Source organism: Siphateles boraxobius, unplaced genomic scaffold, assembly GCF_051911475.1.
Source record: "Siphateles boraxobius isolate OS27281-9 unplaced genomic scaffold, OSU_SipBor_1 7, whole genome shotgun sequence".
In the NCBI taxonomy this organism is placed as follows: Eukaryota; Metazoa; Chordata; class Actinopteri; order Cypriniformes; family Leuciscidae; genus Siphateles; species Siphateles boraxobius.
Window position 1 is genome coordinate 35,040,270 of NW_027509197.1, and position 12,444 is coordinate 35,052,713.

The window sequence follows — 12,444 nt, forward strand, 5'->3', positions numbered from 1 at the left end:
TGTAATGCCAGTTTAATGAAAAATATTTAATAAATAATGAAATTAGTTTAATCCTTTTTACTCAAATATATTGATCGGATGATGAATCAACAATGATGCAAATTTCTCAAAAACTCAATTTTTCACAAGGCACACTCTTTATTTATTAGAAATAAATGTTCTTTATTGGCATCTGGTTCCATGAAGAAACTTTAACATCCATGGAAGCTTTCCATTGCACAAACGTTTCTTTATAGTTGAAAAGGGTTCTTTAGATTAATAATACACGCACGCACGCACGCACGCGCGCAAACACGCACACACGCATGCACGCACACACGCACGCACGCACGCACGCACGCACACACACACACACACACACACACACACACACACACACACACACACACACACACACACACACACACAGAGGAAGGTTTCTTCTATGATATCACTGTAAAAACACACTTTTGGAACCTTTATTTGAGAGAACACATTACTAGGCTTATTTTGAATGAGTGTCGTCTCTCTAGCTTGTTGTGATTTAAAGATATTTCGTGTCACAAGTGTCTCTGTCTCTCTTACTGATAGGAAAGACATTGATTATGTACTTTGGGACCCTCAGATTGCTGTAAAAGGACCGTGGCAACAATTATGTAAAAGCACTTTAGAAATAAAACTGAGTTGAATTATGTTCAATCCACAACTTAGACGGATCTGTGTTGAGAACTACATCATAATATTAACATATTCATGATTATTTATTTTTTTACGTTTTTTGATAACGTATATTGGTCGTATCAGACAGGGATTTCTAGCTCAGATCTTACACACTGAAATATTCCCTGCATGAGAAAGAAAATTACTATCCCTCATCTTACAAAATTTGCTCGTCTTTTAAAAGCTCATGAATATTTGAGAGATTCTGCTGACACAGGACATTCATCTTCGGAGAGCAAATGTCAACTACGTTTTTTTCCATTTTCCAAAGGAAAGTGAGAGCTTAGCAAAACAGCACACCTCTCCTATCATTTGTGACAGTGCTGCTGTGTATAAATTAGTGATAAGTACATTTTAATGTTTAGTGGTTTGTTCAAATCTGAGTATGAGTAATAGTCATACTTATGATACTTCTCTCTGTATTTATCATTCCATATCATCACACTTTGAAAATATGGTATACAATATATACAGTCATCCACATATATTCCACAATCAAATCATTTCAGATTCTGCTATAAAAAATGACAACGTTGTATCCACAAGGAGGCAGCGTGATCTGGAAGTGTACTGAATCTTACAGTAGGCTGTGCATCTGTCATACTGTTACTAATTTAGTAATTAATTTAAAGTAATTTACAACTCACAGTGAATATGCAAAAACACATGATTTTTTAAAGTTTGGATATCAAGAAAAAGGCTAGCTCAACTCTAGTTTAACCATTTCAACTGTAAAAGGTTTGTCGGTTTAGTGAAAGTAGCCATCAATAGAACACAAAGAACACAGTGGGAGTCTGGGATCATAAAATAAAATAAGCAAATCGGGGTCAGCATCTCCATATGAAACACTTTTCACAAGACATGCGAGCAAACTCTCACGACTTATTTATTATTGAATAAAACCTAAATAAATAATCATCCTCGCTCTAAAACAAGACTGTAGCTTATCAGCGAAACCACTACATCAGGTTTATCCAAGGAAAACACTCTATTTCCATGTGTCTGATCTAGTTCCTCTCTCTTATTTGATAAACCAGCTGTTACAGCATGAGAAGAGCATCCTGCCTTTGAGCTCTGCAGTGACAGAATGAGAGAAATCAATGACAACAAAACAAGTGATTAGGGACAAGAAAATAAGCAATTTGTGTGTTTGGAAACAGTCCAAGCCATGAATTTATCAGTCCAACACTGCATTCATTTCAGACCCTCTGGCATGCTGGTTTAATTTCGCTGCAAGGCACTGAATGGGAAATGAGTGTTATAGCCTATATGTCTGGCAGGAAGGAGTTGATATAGGGCTACAGGCTCTCATCAAATCTGACAGGTCACAATTTCTTCTTTTCAAACAAGCAAATGTAGGGTACAGGTGCGCAAATCTCAAAATGAGCAAAAGGATCTGTACGATTATTTGCAGGAAAGCAAGAAAGTTTAATATGGGCCCAAGTTATTTAATTTCAATTACTAATCTATACTTGCTGTTCAGTCATTTAGTACATCAACTCCCATTTAACACCAGGAACTGTTCTTGGCGCATTTAGAGTAAAACCTACACTGTAAAAAGGTCCGTAAAAATATGGCAAAATGGCTACCGCTACTGTATAAATATGAAGGAATTTTCTGTTTTGGTGTTTTACAAGTGTATTTTGAATTATGCATTGCATTGTGTTGTCCTTTAAGGTTAACAGAAATTTCCGTAAAATAACTGCTTGTCCTGGCAAAAAAAATATTAGTAGGCTATAATTTTTGCTTATATTTTTTGTAGTGTATGAAAGTTATAGACTGCTGATCACACTATTCCACATTGATCTGCGGAAATGACTAAAAACGCTGTATTATGTATGTATTTATGCATGCCAGGCCAGTAGTTAGTGATGTCACTTTGTAAAGAAAGACTACGCATCAGGGCACATACGCACCCGGATAGAGCATACATATCCGGGCCTCATCTGGGCCAACTATGGCACAAAATAGCTCAGTTCTGGTAGCGGCAAAAGTCTTATAGGCCATATCTGACCCACACACAACAAGCCGGTTTTAGTGTGAGTTGTGGTTTGCTGTGTGTGGCCCAGATGTAGCCCTTGTGACCTTCCTGCTGCCAGAACTGAGCCGTATGTGCCGCCCGGATGTTCATGCTATTGCCAGCCACCCTCAAGTTTAGTCATCGCCATCATTCCATGCAGTATGTGGGCCAGAGGAATTTGCGAGATGTGGGCCACAACTAGGCCAGAAGTCATTTGCTTTATGGGTATTTTCGCGCCAAATGCGCAAGTCGATAGACTATACACTGTGTGCATGCCGCCACCGTTCTCACAGATTTGTGTTTTTGTACTTTACTCCGAGACGATAACTGTATCTTTTTCAAAAACATACACTTTCAAAAGGGCATTTTTAGGCCTCCAAAACACAATGAACGGCCAAAACGCATAAACATTTTTCAGTTTTTATTTGAAAATGGTGTCATGTAAACTGCCCCTTAAGGATCCGACTCAGAAGGGTCATATTATTTTGTGATTAGGACTCCACTGGTCGAGCTGTATGGTTTTAATTTGCTTAACAGAACCACCTTTGTTTGTTTCGGGAAACGGGCTACATTGGTTGGGTTGCTTATAGTCTCGAGTAGCCAGACATTCAGACTGACGGCAGAAGGTCTGGACTCTATCGCAGCTTTTATTAGTCAAGGACCGCCCAAAAGGACGATTGACGGACATGTAATGTAACCAATCACAGTTCGTTTTGCTCTGAAACATGTTTAGGGATGTGAAAATGTAAAGTCGATGTCCCAGCAATAACAGGCCGACGTGCATTTATAAATTATTCATTCAAGAATGTTGTGCAAGTTTACTGCTACAATAGAGCCGCAAATTTCACGTACATTTGAAAACCCAGCGTTTAGTTGATCCTGGTAAGCGCTCATTGTCACAGTTGAAACATGATGGCGTTCTTCTTCCATGAGAGGGGTTGGCATCATGGCATTTATTTCCAGGCAGACCGTTAAAAAACACAACAGACGTCTCAGAGAATTCAACCAATCAGATGACGACTTCAAAACTCCTGAAGTGTTTCCAGATAAGTGTGCCATATGCATCAGGCTGAGGCTGAGACTAGGTCGCATGTTTTCTTTTTTTAAATTCACTATAAAAACCTGGCTCATAAAAGTTATTTGTTTGGGAATCACACACCTAATCCATTCGGGATTCGGACTACACATAGGTGGCGTGTGGTTTAGATTCAGTGAATAGTAGTACAGGTAACATTGTCAGAAAGTGTATAGCTCAATGTTTCATGGAATAATTATTGTTCGAGAACCGAATCATGAAATATTTCTTTTTTAATATTTTGTAAAGAAATTGAACCTTTTTCTCAGTTCCCAACCTTAATTGATTATGTTATAAATTCAAATTGAGTGAATTAATAATAGAAATTGAAAATCAATAAAAATCGAAATAAAACTTATAATAAAAAATAAAACAATAAAAAGTAGATTGAAACACAAAAACGATAACACAAATATATTAAAATAATATGCCTTTTTACATTTTAGGACGGGGGTCCTTCACACAAGGATGATCATATTTGACGGTCTGGCCCTAGCACCCATGACGCGCGCACGCCTCAGCAGCATCTAGTGGCTGACGCGAGCATCGCTCTCGGATGAGAGAGAGACAGAAAGAGAGAGATAGAGCAGCTGGGACGCTTCACTATGGACCAGCACGGCCGCTGCGCTCTCTGACCCATCGTCTATTCTCGTTTTGCTTGGACAACTCTCCAAACACACAGGTAGGCGAGCACAACACTGCCCAGGTGCAGATCTTCAGCATCACACTCATGATGGCACAATGAGGAATTGCGCAGATCATCCTGGCTATCGTGGATACGGGTGCGTGCATGCGCTCCTTCCTCCAGAGCCTATGGCAAAAATGGGTCTCCCCATGGATATGATGATGGCAGAGGTGTGTGCTGAACAACAAAGCCGACAAAACAGTCGGTTAGGATGCGAAAAATGCGCGGACAGGTCATTCATATGGATAGTAAGATGCTCGTGCAGTCGTACAGTGAGGTGAAGCGTTTGCAGACGCATTTTACGGATTGGATACAATGATTGAAAGGCGATGTTGTGTGCAGAAATGTTCAGTCCTTTATGCAAAATATAATAGTGAAAAGACATTCAGATTCATAGTATCGAGAAACCTATAACAGAGCTGAGCATTTGCGCTCCTGAAAGGGTTAATGCTTGAAAGATGCTGAAGTAGGTTATTTGAGCTAGTCATCCTGAGTATGCATGAGGTTATTAACGAAACCCCATCATTGGTTACTAAATATAGAATTAATGATTTATGGCAGAAACGGTTGAAATGATGAGTTCACATTTTTTTTAAGTTACTCAAATATATATACATTTTCAGAAGATTTCATCTTGCACTAGCCACCCATATCAATAAAGGAATATGATAATGTTAAGTGTCAGATTTTTTGCAGTTATAATTATTAAACAGTTTCCTTCCTAAGTCTTTTTGAAAAGTTGTGTAGTTATATGGATCAAATGTAGAGTGATCTTGGTGATCTATTTAGTTGTAATTGGGACTAGTTGTCAATTATTTTCTGAGTATTCCTCAGGGTGGTATAATTTTTGAAATTCAGTTTCTGAAGGGCACATGTAGAATTACATTTATCACATGCTGATGATGCATGTTGTAACAGTATATGCCATATGGGGTAAGTTGTCACTATGAGAATCTACCATTAAATAAGGTATTACAGATTGGCCTTGTTTTAAAAACGCAGTTTAAACATTTGGTTCAAATCTATCTTCAACTTGTGTTAAAACCATTGCTTGGGAAATCAAGCATTTGTGCAGCTGGACTCATGTTAGAGATATGGGATATAACCCTGCTCTACGTCTTTACAACTTTTTAAACTTCATGATGATCAAGTGTAATACACTGATAATGAATGATAAGAAAAGATTATGACAACATTGCATAGTTGGTTTGCAGAAGGACAAGAACTGGATTGAAAATACATTTTCATAATTTGTACATCCATAGATACTTAATGCCACAACCCTGATATTTTACAATTCAAATTTGTGTTCCACCTGGCCTTATCTTCAGCATGTTGGACTATACGTCCTTCAAACAACACTATGAAGGTTAGCAGTGTAGCTAAAGTATTATGTTTTCTTCATGTAGGCCCACGTAAGTGTTAGATCTTTGCAGATGTGTCCTCGACATCATTTCTCTTGCCCACACACATATCCAAATATAGATCCATACATCAACGGATAGGACCTTGTGGATCATGTTAAGTAGGCTGAAAATTATAGATACTCCCAGAAGAGGTGGAGCCCGTCAGAGCCTTTGCAACTGTCTAGATCTGTGCTACTATGGCATTATAGATTCATAAGCTCCAGTATGTATACCAGTGGTTCTCAAGTGGTGGGTTTGCGACTTATGACACAAAAATGGGTCACCGATCTGTTCTGATATAGGGTCGCTGAGAGCAGAGAAAAAAGGCCAAATGCTTTATACATAAGCAAATAAATATGATGATCAACTTTTGAATAGGAAAACCCTTTAGGGCCCTATCATACACCCGGCGCAATGCAGCGCCAGACGCGACACAAGTGTTTCTTGCTAGTTTCACCGTGACGCAATTATCATTTTCACATCCTGCACCAGGTTGTTTAAATAGCAAATGCATTTGCGCCAATTTTTGCGCCCATGGGCTTGCTGGTCTGAAAACGAGATGTGTTCAGGCGCATTGTTGGTGCGTTGCTATTTTGAGGCAACTGAAATAGACTGTGCCATTGACCAAGTGAAACCTGGTCTAAAGGCGCAGTATTTTTTTGGTTATTTAAAGGGCACATTAGTAATATGCACCTATAGATGGGAGCAGAACACGCGTACACTCTGCTTATTACACACACAGGGACGAACAGCAGCACACAAACTAGCCAAATATAAAATATGGATTAGTTAATTAATTAATCACGAGCAGATCCGTGTTCTCTCTGGAAAAGCGTTGAGTCTTTCCGCTTGCAAATTCCGTCTTGTAAATAGCGAATCCACCATGGCGCGAGCGCAACTGGCTTTTAAAGGGAAAGAGATAGGGTTGTGCCGATAGACGATATCATCGTCCATCGTGATGGCTGACAGACATCACGATGTTAAGCCAGCATCGCGATACCCCCCCCATGTTTCCATGGTTACGCGTCATGAATATTGTAACGTTAGCGCTTTTATTTCTAAATATTAACAAACCTGGTTACCATGTCATCGACTATCTTCTATTCCGATTCTAAAATACGTGTAAGTGAGTTTTTGTCGTTTAAAAAACCTTTATAAATGATTTTGATCTGTAACGTGAGATGGGCGCCGTCATGGTTGTTTATGGCCGCAGTTCAGAGATTCCTGTCTGTTGGGTTTATTACAGCACGTGAATTAATCAGTTTCCCCCTGAAATACATGGCCGGTGACCTGTGAGAAGAATAGAGTTAACTTTATAGTTAACGCTACTTACACCGTGAGTCTGATATCAATAAAATCCGTCGGCAAATGTATTTGAATGGGTTGTTATTGCTGCTTCCATAGACACCATTGTGTATTTTACAAACTATAAATGTATTGTTTTGCTATAAATTATATGTATTTAAATGTCTGAAACCTAAAAAAAACATTATGTGGTTAAAAACAGTGAATAGTTGTGTGATGACAAGCGCTGAGCGCGTCCGTCTCTGGCTCAGCGCCAGCCACAGAGCGAAAGCACAGTTTGAATCTGGCAGTTCTGTCACGTCACTGTACATTCACTCGTGGTCAGCAGCTGCAGTGTGCCAAAATCAAAATTGCTGATGAGATGTATAGGAAAATATCTCCGCGTTGTGCCTACGCCCCTTAGCTTTTCTAAATCCACTGTAAACGCCCGTTTCACACATACTCCGTTTGCAGTACGTATGCGGTGGTTATTTTTTTACGTACCCATGTTAACAGGTTATAGCTTTCACACTGCACCCGGGTGCGGTCCGGCGATCCGTGTGATATGTGTGAAACGGGCGTAAAACACGGCTTTGCGGGGCTTATTGCTTAAGTGAAAAATTAGAATGTTAGCCCCGCCCCTCCTCCCGATATCATCGTCCATCGCGATGTTTTACTGTACACATCGTCTTATGCTAAATTGGTAGACATCGCACAACCCTAGAATGAGAGATGAGACTCTGATTGGTTTATTGCACGTAATGCCCAAAACACACCCATTACCGTACTCATTAAGAGAATAGTGACAATACTTTTAGACCATGCACCGAGTCCGCCGACCATTTTTACCGTCGTTAAACTAGCAAAAGTGGATTCGGACACTCCCTAAGTGCACTTGCACTTTACACAATGCGCTTTGATTGTTAAAATAGTGCCCTTTTTTGTTGTTGAATACAATATTTGGCACATCACACCCTTTCTGTCCATGGATATACAAAATTGTCCATTTTACTATTCTGCCTATGTAGTAGTTAATGTAGTAATAGTTGCTGCATATGGCTGAATGGATGCAGTTCATGATAATATTAATAATTTTTATTTTTTACAATAATCTGTTGTATTGTGTCGCCACTTGATGTCCATTGTAAAATGTGGATCCTGAATCGAAACCAGTTGAGAAGCACCGCTGTAACATAGACATGCTTGCCTTTTGAACCTTAGGTTTGATAGATTTGACGGACACTAAATGATAAATGTAATTCAGTCAGTCACGCTGTAATCATGTAAACTGCTTTGTGTTTCAAATCCTTAACATCCAAAAAGGTTTGAATGGTGTTGAGTCTTGACTCATCGATGCATCATAGAGCCAGCTGTCTACTTCCAACACAGCTGCAGCAGACCACATACATTTATACTGTCAGGATTGCATTGAAACATCTTCAACATCTTCTGCTGGAGTCCTTTAAATGATCAAAGCTTCAGTTGTAATTAGGTCTCATCTGTTACCCGGATAAATGCCCAGGAATAGCTGCAGATGTGCTCGTTTTCAAACAAGCACAAAGTAATGGATTAATGAGGAATCACATGAAGTAAAGTAAAATAAGATGCAGGGAAGTTATTATGATCTCTATCACTATCAGTTGGGCTGACGTAAGTGTGTGACATTAGAAGTGTGTCAACCGTGTATTGATTTTTCTACACACATTAGAGATATATTCAGTTGTTCTTCGGCCTAATGTTTCTCATTCTTCAATTGTGAGTGGTGTGTTTATCATCTGTATAGATGGTGATGTAAACATTGTTTCTTCAGCTTGTTGTTTACTTGTTCATCCTGATGCTTAATAAGTTAATTGTTATAGTGAGACAACAGACTGAAGTATGTCTGCTGGAGAGCTAGTTTCTTTCTAAATCAACATGCAATAGCGGTTATTCAGTTAACAGTGTCAAAGCAATTTCTTGACATTTAATTACCCCCTTAATTATGTCAAACAAAAAAAATACAAACACAAACTAGAATAATTGTAGTAGAATGATTGTTTGTATTGTTATTCAGCAGAGGCCAAGACTGCGGGTGTGCAACTTAAAGGGATAGATCACCCACCAAAAAAATACATTATTTACTCACTTTAATGTTGTTCCCAAAAGTACAAGTACTATCTCTTTAAATCGGTGTAATGCCTATAGTCAAAACACTGAAAGAATCATTATGGAACCAGAATCATTAACTTGAATCAGATTCAAATCTAGAATTGTTAAATTCCTCACAATTCCCATCCTGAATCACAGCAGATCACGTGCAGAGTTGGGCTGCGTCCAAAATCACATACTCTCTTGAGTAGGTACTTATTTTGAAAAAGTAATTACTTCATGACCACTAAAAAAGTATGTTCTATATAATATAATATAAAGCTATTTCCTCCTGTTTATTCAGCGTAGTGAAGCCTCTCCTCCATTGACATCCATTAAAAAAACGGCCTCTTGTCTCCTTCCCTGTGTACCACACCGTTAGCAAGCATTATGATTTTTCGGCTAAGGTTGCAGGCTTGCCTTCAAGTGTCTTTGTCACGTGGTTAAGAACTTTCCGTCTTAGCTGGGTTCAGTGGAAGGTGTGTTATTAGGTGTAGACGGGCCAAAGTAATCTGTGATGTGAGAGTGCTGTGCTGCGATCACACCTGTTAGCACTATAGCAGAGGCTCAGACAGGCTGAGAACAAGACACTTCAATAAAACGGCCTCTTTAACTGATTGAGCCTCTCACGAGGGATGCTTTGGGTTTAGCATCGGCTATGTGTTGCTTCACACATATTGAGGTCTGTCCCTGTGATGTAATTTCATTTTATGAGAAGTTTATTTAATTCCTGAGGTTGGCTTACTGTCTGCACGCATAGGCTTAAGTATGTGAATTGACTCTCCTCTTGCAGACCTGGTTAATTATAGAAATAGCTGTGGAGTTGGTGTGCTGAACCATGAGGTAAATAGCTCTTTATATATTATTGCATTATGATTGGTTGCATCAAATTAAATTTCTGATTTCAAATAATGTTTGATTCAGTTACCAAACTACATCTGAGGTTTGAAGACCATTACACTTGAAAAGATGGCACATGCATGGCAGTTATTATAAACAATTGTAATATTACTATAATGATTTCATAAATATAAAGATTTAATGAATGATTATAGTAATTCATATTCATAATGCACACAATAAAATTCACCTCCGTAGATTTAGCATACAATTTTTGTGATTTGGGATGCACTAATACTATATAGTATGCATATAATCATAACTTTTTCTGTTTTCATTTTACCATTATAGAAATATTTTATCATTCTAGAAATATTTTGTAAAATAAGTGTTAAATATTTAGAAAATACTAAATTACTGAAACAAAGATAAATCATTTTAAGTTTTTGCAAACATTGCATAGGGTGGAATGGCGCTAATATAATATTATAAATGTTAAAATACTTAATATAATATTGTTGTATTTTTGGTCCACTTTCCATTCACACTTTTTTTTAATTTTAAATTACAGTCTATAGTCTTTAAAAATGTAAATTAGACTCGTTCTGCAAGTAACGTTATGCAAGTTGCTTTGGATAAAAATGTCTTCCAAATGCATTTTATGGATTATATACATTTTATGGATAAAACATTTATTAGGCATAAATGTAATGTAATTTTAATTGTTTTGTTTAATTTCATTGCGTGCACTTTCTATTGATCGTGGCAACAATTATTAATCAAATGATGATAAAATGATGGAGAAGAGCATTATAACCAGGCATATATCAAGAGAAAAAACATTTTAGCTGAATCAAAAACATTCCGTCATGCATCTTAAAAGCAGACAGAAAATGAATGAGGAAGAAGATATAGTGGATAGTTACTGTGTCTGCTGGTTTTTAACTTCCAGAGCAGTGGAGGTAGGGCTCCGCAGAGTCTATGAGCTGTGTGCATTGGGGATTTCTCTATTTAGAGCATGTTGGGTTTGGGGATCAAGCATGTCTGTGATTAGCCTTTGGATGAGCTCTATTTAGACAGCCAAAGCTCTCTGTGGAACGATGCTGTAGTAAAATCCAGAACCCGGAGACAGCTGGAAGACAAGCTAACAACCATAGTCGCCTTTGCATACAGTGTTTCTGAGCTCACCACTCTTTTCTACATTGAGCTGAATGTTCGAAGTTGCTACTAAGCCTCTGTTTAGGACATAAGCTAACTGTTCACATCCAAAGTCAGACTGGCGCCTAAAGGTGGAGTTATTCATGGTTACGAAGCTAGAAGCAGTTTGTTTCTATAGAGTCCATGGCCCCAGGGGCCATTAGCTAAATCTGCTTGGGCTCTGCGTGCCTAATTGTTTGCGATAAGAGGCTATTAGCGTTAATAATTTACCTAGAGCTCGCACAGAAACAAACATCTGGCCCTGACGTACACTCATTTGTGCAGACCTTAATGTGACCCACACGTTCTCTGGTGTAAAAGCTGCATGTGGCCATGTGTTAATCCATTAATGGGTGCGTGCATCAACAGTGATGGACCCTTAAAGACGAGACTCCAGATTTGAACACTTGTGCATACTGATTTAAATCAGCCTGGATGCCACAAGACATGTTGTTGTAATGTGTATGTTAAATTTTTTTTTTACAATTTGCCCTGTTCCTGTTTGTCTGGTTTCCTAGTTAATTTCCCTGTTTGTTAAATAATTATTTTCCTGAGTTCCTAATTCCACTCATTCCCTACATTCTCTTTATATATAAGCCCTGAGATATATATACATATGGAATATCCAGGAATGTCCTGTTTTTTTTGTTCCTTCTGTTTTTGTAATAGAGGGTGTTTGGCAGGGGACGGTAAATGGACTAGCCAATTTGTTGAGTTAAGGCTTTTGCTCATTGGATCAGTTTTGTAGTGTACCAAAGAGGGCCTTGTTTGAGAGTTGTCAACTTATTTTCCATTTAGTCCTTTTCTTCTGCAAGTTAAAGAAAAATTAGTTGCTATGGGCTGCTCTCCTCCCGTCTTTTTAATTAAGTACATATATATGTGTGTGTGTGTGTATATAAATTATATAATTATATATATATATATATATATATATATATATATATATATATATATATATATATATATAATTCTTATTTTTTTTTAGATTTAATAATGTAATTGCAATAATTTATATATAGTATAGCATTTAATATATTATATATATTAATTTATTTACAAGGTCCAATTTAAGTAGGCTACATATGAAGTATTCTATGCCATTTTGTTTTTT

At 37.8% G+C, this 12,444-nt stretch overlaps 1 protein-coding gene across 1 annotated transcript in view; it reads left to right on the plus strand.

Annotated features, from left to right (window-relative positions):
• Window positions 1-4,368: 4,368 nt before the first annotated feature.
• The window catches only part of slc4a3 (solute carrier family 4 member 3), a 106,351-nt gene continuing 98,275 nt past the window's right edge, over window positions 4,369-12,444 (plus strand). Inside the window, exon 1 of the mRNA XM_077215686.1 lies at window positions 4,369-4,476. The gene's annotated coding sequence lies outside the window, so the exon portion shown is untranslated. The remainder of the gene's footprint in view (window positions 4,477-12,444) is intronic.